Below are 9,007 nucleotides of genomic sequence, written 5' to 3'. Positions count from 1 at the left end.
TCATTAACATGTGCATTAATAGTTCTTTCAGTTACAGAGAAATTAAACTTCATTCACCAATGTACATTAAAAGTTAATGAAATTTAAGAACATTTCTAACAGTGTATGTCGATATACAAATCTTATCGCGGCGAGGATTGCGTATCGTGGTTTGTTAAGGAATTATACGATTTGGCGCATCGCGCGAAAACGATATTCGATAAGAATATTGTTATGGCGGAGTTTACATCGAAAGTGGGAAAAATTTCGAAACGCGACTCACTGTCATATCTGTGAAAGACCGTTTGCGGAAGGAGATTTGCGCGTACGCGATCACTGATTAATCGAACGTTATAGAGGTCCTGCACATTCACGTTGTAATTTACAGTATCACGATACGTACGTTATTCCTGTATTTTTTCATAACTTGGCAGGTTACGATGCACATTTTATCATACAGGATATTGCTAATAGTTTTGTGGGTAGAGTTGACTTGTTACCTATAACGAAAGAAAAATATATATCGTTTACGAAACATGTCAAGGCTACAGCAAACTCTAATCGGGGAACGGATTGTTTGAAATTGCGTTTTGTGGATTCGTTCAATCCACAAATTTCTCAATACTAGTCTCGAGAAATTGGTATCATATCTCGACAAGAGTAAATTGAAAATTATACGATCGGAATTTTCTAATCTTGACGTCGAGGATTTTGATTTGCTTACGCGGATAGGAGTGTTTCCGTACGAGTATATCAACAGCGTTGATAAGCTAAACTAAGACTAGTTTACCACCGCGTGAACTGTTTTATAGTTCGTTGATCGACGAGACTGCTTCCGATGATGATTATCAATACGCGACGAACGTTTGGCGACGTTTTTGCATAGAGACTCTCGGCGATTACAGTGATTTGTATCTCAAGACAGATATGCTTTTATTAGCAGACGTTTTCGAAAATCTTCGTGATACGTGTATTGAGAGTTACGGATTGGATCCAGCGTATTATTACACTTTACCGGGATATACGTGGACGGTATGTTGAAATACATTGGTATTCGATTCGAATTACTCACCGACATCGATATGGTGATGTTTGTGGAACGTGGTGTACGCGGTGGTTTTAGTCAATATTCACATAGATATGCGCAAGCTAATAACAAGTATAACGCATCTTCGTACGATCCTTGGGAACCCTCGACGTACCTTATGTACTTCGACGTGAATAATTTGTACGGTTGGGCGATGTCCGAATCCTTACCGTACGAAGAATTTCAATGGGTCGCCAACATCGAGCGCTTTGACGTAATGTCTGTGTCGTCAGACTCCGTTATCGGTTATATTCTGAAAGTCGACCTTGCGTATCCACAAAGCGTTCATGACGCTCATGTTGATCTTCCATTCTGCCCCACTCGCGAACGACTTCCCAGAAAACGGAATGTTAAACTGTTGGTCACTCTTTACAGTAAGGAGCGCTGTATCGTGTACTATCGCAATCTGCAGCAATGTATTCATCATGGTCTCCGCATCACAAAAATTTACCGTATATTACAATTCGCCCAATCCCCGTGGCTTCGTGGATATATCGAACTTAATACGAGATTTAGAATGCTCGCGAATAACGAATTCGAGAAGAATCTTTACAAATTGATGAACAATGCGGTATTTGGAAAAACGATGGAGAACGTACGCGATCACGTTGATGTTCGACTTATAACGCGTTGGGATGGGAGATACAGTGCGGAAGCGATGATAGCGAAACCGAATTTTCATAGTAGAAGTATTTTTTCCGAAAATCTAGTTGCTGTGGAATTGCGCAAACTCGAAGTAAAAATGAATAAACCGATATACGTATGTATGTGCATTATCGAAATAGCTAAGTTGCGTCTATACGAATTTCACTATGAGTACATAATACTATTGTATCGCGATACATGTAAGATTTTGTACACGGACACTGACAGCTTGATTTATCTTCTGGAGTGTGAGAATGTATACGAGGACATCAAGCGTGATATCGCGAGATTCGACACGAGTGATTATCCTGAGAGAAACGCGTATGGTATTCCACGCGTTAATAATAAAATACCCGGTTTGATGAAAGATGAAAATTGTGGTGCGATTATGACGGAATTCATTGGATTCAGAGCGAAGATGTACGCGTTGAGAGTGATCGGAAAAAACGATACGAAGAGAATAAAGGATGTCAAGAAAAACGTAGTCGCGAAAGCGATCATTTTCGACGATTATGTGCGATGTTTGAACGATGTAACGGTACTGTCGAGACGTCAGTCGTGCATACAATCGACATTGCATGAGGTCTACACGGTGTCTGAATTGAAGCTCGCTCTTAGTCCGTACGATGATAAGCGGTACGTCGTACCCGAATCGGTCACTACTCTACCTTGGGGACATTATAAAATACCTCTGTGATGTTTGTTGTATTTTTAGTGTAATAATAAAATAAAAAAAGAGAGTTACAATACATCCGTTTTATCTATCCAAGAATTATGTGAACTGTCCATTCTAAACCATTTTACATACACTTTATTTCCTCGTTTGCGTAGTATTTTTTCCACGAGATAAACGTCAGGATTAGAGACTCGCTGTAATTCGTGTTCGTAGAATCCACCAGCTATCGGCTTCCCTTGATAATCTTTTAGTAGATACATTGCAGGATTCGTACGTTGTGTTTTAACGATGTAGAAAATCTCGGTGGACCAATTAGGTGTATAACCCTTTTCAAAAATTGTCTTGAATTTACTAATACGTACTGGATCGCCTATCTTGAACCTCGTTGGAGCGGCAATTTTTACATGACTGTATACCGTCGAAAAGAGTCGTTTTGCAATGATGGATGTTACGTCTATCGGTCGCATCCCATTGGTTCGATGTTTACGATTATTATAATCTGACAATAGACGTGGTAGCTCGTCGATCCATTTGTACGAACCGTTTAATGTGAACGTTTTCCACATGTTATTCTTGAGTGTACGGTTGAATCGTTCCACCACCGACGCTTTCATCACTGAATACGTCGAATAATGATTTATGTTGTATCTCTTAACAATGTTTTTCTGCACGGTAGCGTTGTAAAATTCCTTTCCTTGATCCGTCTGCAGGTTTCGTGGGTATCGTTCGTCCTCGCGAAATATTGTAGATAACGCTGCGGCCACATCGTTTCCGTTCTTGCTCTTGAGTGGTAGAACCTATGCGTATTTATTCAAAACATCGATAACTGTTAAAATGTAATTGTAACCTTTGTTGAATCGCGCGTAAGGATGCATCTCGACCACGTCGGCTTGTCATAAATCATCGCGACCGTGCACCACGATGCGACGACGTGGAAAATTCCTTCGCGCGGGTGCGTGGAATTCTTTCACGAGTTTTCGTTTCTCGGTACTCATCTCTCTCTGTTATAACAGGAAACGAGCTTTGCACGTATCTTTTAAACCTTTCTAGATGCGTTTAAATACTTAGACACCTCGTTCAGATGCCAAATCTTGTTCTCGTTCTCATTACACACATTCGTCGATATTGTTTACGCAGATCACTTACACCGTGATGCAACATCTTAATATCGTCAAATATGTTTTGAAGCGCCAGCGTGAACGTATCTTTCCCTGTCGTTTTAAACGATTCCTCCAACGTCTCTTTCGTCACCATATTATTCATTTGTTGACGCAAATCAGTTACACCTCGATGAATCTCGTTGGACACTTTCATCAATAATGCGTTTACACTTTTTGAGACTTCCTCCACGTTGCTTCGCACTTTTTCCACATCGTTCGAGATATGTTTCTGCGTATCCCGAAGCGCGCGTACGGTCATATCTCTCCCGGTCGTTTTGAACGATTTCTCCAATATCTCGTTAGTCACTACATTTTTCATTCGTGCAGTTACATCTCGAGTTAGATGTGTGATAGCGTCGGATACCCTTTTTTCCATATCATTATACACTTTTAAACTATCTTTCTGCATATCCTGAAGCGCGCGCACGATTATATCTCTTCTTGTCGTTTTAAACGGTTTCTCTAACGTCTCCTTCGTCACCGTATTATTCATTTGTTGACATAGATCAGTTATACCTCGTTGAATTTCGTTAGTCTCCAACATTTCTTTCGTCGCTATATTATGCAATTGTTGACGCAGATCAGTTACACCACGCTGAATCTCGTTGAACACTTTCGTCGATAGCGCGCTCACACTTTTCGAGACCTCCTCCACGTTGTTTCGCATCTTTTCCACATCGTTCGAGATATCTTTCTGCATATCCCGAAGTGCGCGTACGATCATATCTCTCCCCATCGTTTCGAACGATTTCTCCAATGCGTTAGTCACTACATTTTTCATTCGTACAGTTACATCTCGAGTCAGACGTGTGATAGCATCGGATACCTTTCTTTCAATCCTCTTAGATTGATAATAGTCTCGTTTGCAAAATATTAAGGTATGAAACGTGATTCATGTCATATATATAGAAAAATTACGAAACGCTATTCATTACTCTTGACAGAGCGTTCGGATACGCATCGTTTTTACCGCGTGTCGTATACTTGTGTTACATCGCGATGTCTCTCACATTCATCATCGTCATCGTTTTCGTTACGATTACTACGACGACGACGACAACGAAAACGACAGCGTCGACGGCAGCGACGAATCGTGAAAGCATAGATACTGAAGTAATTCTGTATTTACAAAAGTACGGCTACTTGAGTAAAGCTTGCAACAATACGCAATTATCATTCGAAGAGGGGGAACTTAAACTGGCTATTTCGTTGTTTCAAAAATATTATCAAATACAGGGCGATGGTACATTGAATAACTATACGTTGTATCAGATGCGTAAACCACGATATGGTCTCCCTGACATCTACGAGCATAATATAGGTAGACGTAAATGGGCGAAAACACATCTCACGTGGAATTTCCAGCTAGCAGATCCACACACCTTCCAAACTACCGAATTCGCGTTCTCGCTATGGGCAGCTAATTCGTCTTTATCATTCGAACGTAAAACGGTAAATCCTGATATCTTGATATCTTATCGTAGTGGCACACACACGTACGCTGATCGTAGACGCAACGAAGAAATTTGCTCCTCTTCGTTAGATGGACCTGGTGGAGTACTCGCTCACGCGTTCTATCCTCCTACCGTTGACAATTACATCGCTGAAATACACATAGATAGTGCAGAACCGTGGCATATATATTTAACGGACAAATCTGCTAGAAGTAACAAGGACTATCTGCTTAACACGTTAATACATGAAATTGAACACACATTAGGATTAACGCACAGTTCGCGCGAAGAATCCATAATGTTCGCAGTTGTCACTGCTAGGAATAATAATAGAACCGCTAAACTCAACATAAAGGACATTTTAGCCATTCAGCAACTTTATGGAATTAAAAATCCAAAACCAACAACCACACAACCACCAACTACCGAAATTACAACAAATACACCCACGTACGGTAGATCTCTGTACTTTACAATATGTGGATACGGTGTTGGTATTACGTCATCGAATATTCGTCACGTATCAACGCTACGTATGGTCGATAGATATAAATGATGCAAAATACAATGGATCACACGTACTAAACAGTTACATGGATTTCCTTCCGGATAATTTCTCCTTATCAGTCGCACATTAAAGGCCTTCGGGTGAACTATTTGTACACGATGTAGTTTACATGGTCGAGTATCCTAGTTTCATATTGAAAGAAGGCTGGCCAAAACGTCTTTCGAGTCTAGGATTTCCCCCAAACATTTTCATCAACACCGCAGTAAATACTAACAGAGGACAAACCTGTGATCTTCAATAATAACGATGTGGCGCAAATAGACGAATGCAATATGGGTGTTCGTTCATATCACTCGTTACAAGCGGTATTCCTGGGAATATCGTCAGCTCCCACCTTAGCCTTCCGATATATGGATGGTAATGTGTACTTTGCTAAAAAACAACAATTTTACCAAATTAACGAGTTCACGAGAACCATAACAAAAGCTGGTAAATTTAATATAAACATACTCAACGTCGAATGTTCGAGAGATGGATTATTGCAACAAATGCAGGATATCTTGAGTCGACTACTTCGATCGAGTACTACATAAAACACAACGTGAAATAAGACGAAGAAGGAGGAGGGGGGGAAAAGATGGAAGGACATATATAATCAATACTATAATAGTTTTAAACGATTAGTATACAAGGAACAGTCATTCCGACAACATCCACGTGTTCGATGGTGAGGATAATACTGTAAGAATACATACCAATGCTCAATAACGCGGATATCGAGAAGTATATCATGGAACAGGACGTTCGTAATGGAGGAGGTGTGAAGAGAATATTCGACGATGAAAATCTCGATAACAAAAACACATCAAATAAGTAGGTATTTTTTTCTTTGCGTCTTTTTTCCATCTACTCATTTTTTTTCTTTAATTACAGACATCAAATCGCACATCGTCCTATCGTATGCATTCTCGAGAGAAGATATCCGTTAACCGTAACTGGCTACAAATACTTGAACATTGGTATCAATGTCAAACTCCCTTCTTACGTAACTATCATTTTGGGGGATTCTCACGGTAAAGAGATTCCGTTTTCACCGGACATCTGGAGAGAGCTTCTTGAACAAAAACACGTCATTTTGTCCCTTTTGCGGTACGATGAGAATAATAGAGGAATACGCGCGACGCCGTCTCCAATGTACGTTGGAAATTTAACGTTACGCTTCGGACGAATCAATAATCTACTAATACTGCGTCTAGAAACAAGTACAGCTCGTCTATCCATGTCGAAAAGCACTGTACTTAATATATTTAATCTTGAATACTGTGTGAATCGTCTCATTTCCTCCTTAACCGCAATAACCGATAACATCGACAAAAAATTTTCACGACTTCTCGCTATCGCGTCCACTGTCACGAAATCTGCGAACATGCTGAAAATGATGTACGATGACGAATCCTTCGACCGCAACGACATCCTCGATTGCGAGTTGATCGCTCTGGTTTTCGGAGAGCATTAATTATGTTATATACACCATTCGACAATAAACACTATTCTACAATTATAAAGCACTTTTATTTATTTTTACACCCTACCTTTATATACTACATATACTTTATATATACTACATATACTTCATATATACTACATATACTTTATATAGTTTAAAGGAAAAGGAAATGGTCTATAATCTTTCGAGGAAAAATGAAAAAATTGCTGCTTGATCGCATAATATATATATATTATCACTCACGCTGTCGCGTACAGTTATTCTGTACAACTTGTTGAGATTTAATCACGCGATGGATAACGTAATAAATATTGTGCGAAATATACCTGAAAAGCGTCTACTCGAAATCATCGTTGATGTTTTCCAGGATGTTGAAGACATTGACAATATTGGAAACATCGATGATGACGAGTACTTGTCGGACGATTCAGGATATTGTTCGAATTAAGACAAATACCGCCGCCCTGTAACAAGTGTATGTGTATCTGATACGACCGAACGGGCGTCAAACGATCGGTACGGGACGTTGGTGTAAGTGAGATCGGTGCGAGTGAGAACGTTCAACCACCGCAGCTCTCTGTAAGAAGATATATTCGTAAATGTATACATGTTTTACAAAATTATATTTATACAAATCAAATATTTCAACTTACATTCCCACATGTCCTCTGCAACAGTAGATTCATATGTTCGGAGACCGAATAGCTCACTAAGAAATAGATCCCCGTCGTCCCAGATATCCATATATTCCGATCGAAATTCCCGTTCGGCCCGTCTGTCCGCGCGTATCATCTGTCTAGTACAGATATTCATAAATCCTTTAATATGAATATTTCCAGAGTGTGTAGTCTGAAACAGAGCATAAAAGTGAATTACATACATATTGTTATTTATACTTTATACGTTATATATTATAAGTTCTACTATACTTACAAACGGGATCTTAAGGATTTTTAGCTCATTCGCTAATTGTACCTCACAGATACGTTCATTATCAACAGTGATGTACTGAAAAAAAAGTAAAATACATTATATTGACAATACAAATAAACAATATTTAACGTAAAAACACACTTATTCCGTCCACTGGCAACTCATATGTAATCTCTAACAGATTCTGCAAATTGCTCATTATTACACTCTCACTAACACAAACGTTACAGAAAAAAAGTACGTATGACGAAAAAGCCTCGCCCATACGCATTTATATACCATAGTCCCCTATCAAACGTGCTGCATAAAAATAGATACCCTTATAAAAAATTCTCGTGAAGGATGTGGTATCCTAACAGGAAAATATGCAAAACTGCGTAAAAGGAAATCATTCTTATTTTAATATCTTTTTATTAAACAACTACTTAAAGAATGGGCGTAAGGTGAATAGCACGGGGCGTTTGGTGTGAGCAAATGCGATCGAACGGCATCGGGTGTGAGTGTGAGTGAGAACGATCGAACGGCATCGATGTGAATGCGAGCGATTGAACGGGTATGAGCGTTGGTATGAACGAGAGCGATCGAACGGCATGAGCGTTGGTATGAACGAGAACGATTGAACGGGCGTCAGATGAACAGCATGGGGGACGTTGGTGTGAGCGAGTGATCGAATGGCATCGATGCGAGTGTGAGTGAGAGCGATCGAACGGCATCAGTGCGAGCGAGAGCGAACGGGCGTTGGCGCATCCGATAAGGATGTGGTATCCACTAGAAAAATATGCAAACAAAACTGCGTAAAAATCATTCTTATTTAATATTTCTTTTTCTTAAACACATACTAACACAACACGAACGCATCGATGACGTCACCCGCGAAACATGTGACATGTCGCGGCGTGTTCTTGAAAAAATCTTCGATCACGCTCGATCCAATCCATCGACGCGAGCATTGATGCGAGCGAGATCGAGCATATGGCACAGGGGGTTCTAGATACTTCGTCGGCGAGGGAGTCGAAGGGGGGAGCGAGATCGAGCATACGGCACAAGGGGTTCTGGAT

At 40.0% G+C, this 9,007-nt stretch overlaps 1 protein-coding gene and 1 pseudogene across 2 annotated transcripts in view; both read left to right on the top strand.

The window, feature by feature from the left end:
* The window catches only part of LOC108765512 (phenylalanine--tRNA ligase alpha subunit), an 84,746-nt gene that overhangs the window by 33,541 nt on the left and 42,198 nt on the right, over positions 1-9,007 (top strand). The gene's annotated exons all lie outside the window — the stretch shown is intronic.
* On the top strand, positions 6,267-6,720 carry LOC108765513 (uncharacterized; annotated as a pseudogene).

This window comes from Trachymyrmex cornetzi, unplaced genomic scaffold (assembly GCF_001594075.2).
Source record: "Trachymyrmex cornetzi isolate Tcor2-1 unplaced genomic scaffold, Tcor1.1 scaffold497, whole genome shotgun sequence".
NCBI classification, from domain to species: Eukaryota; Metazoa; Arthropoda; class Insecta; order Hymenoptera; family Formicidae; genus Trachymyrmex; species Trachymyrmex cornetzi.
Note: the sequence above shows the minus strand (reverse complement) of the source record. Positions and strands in the feature narration are given on the sequence as shown.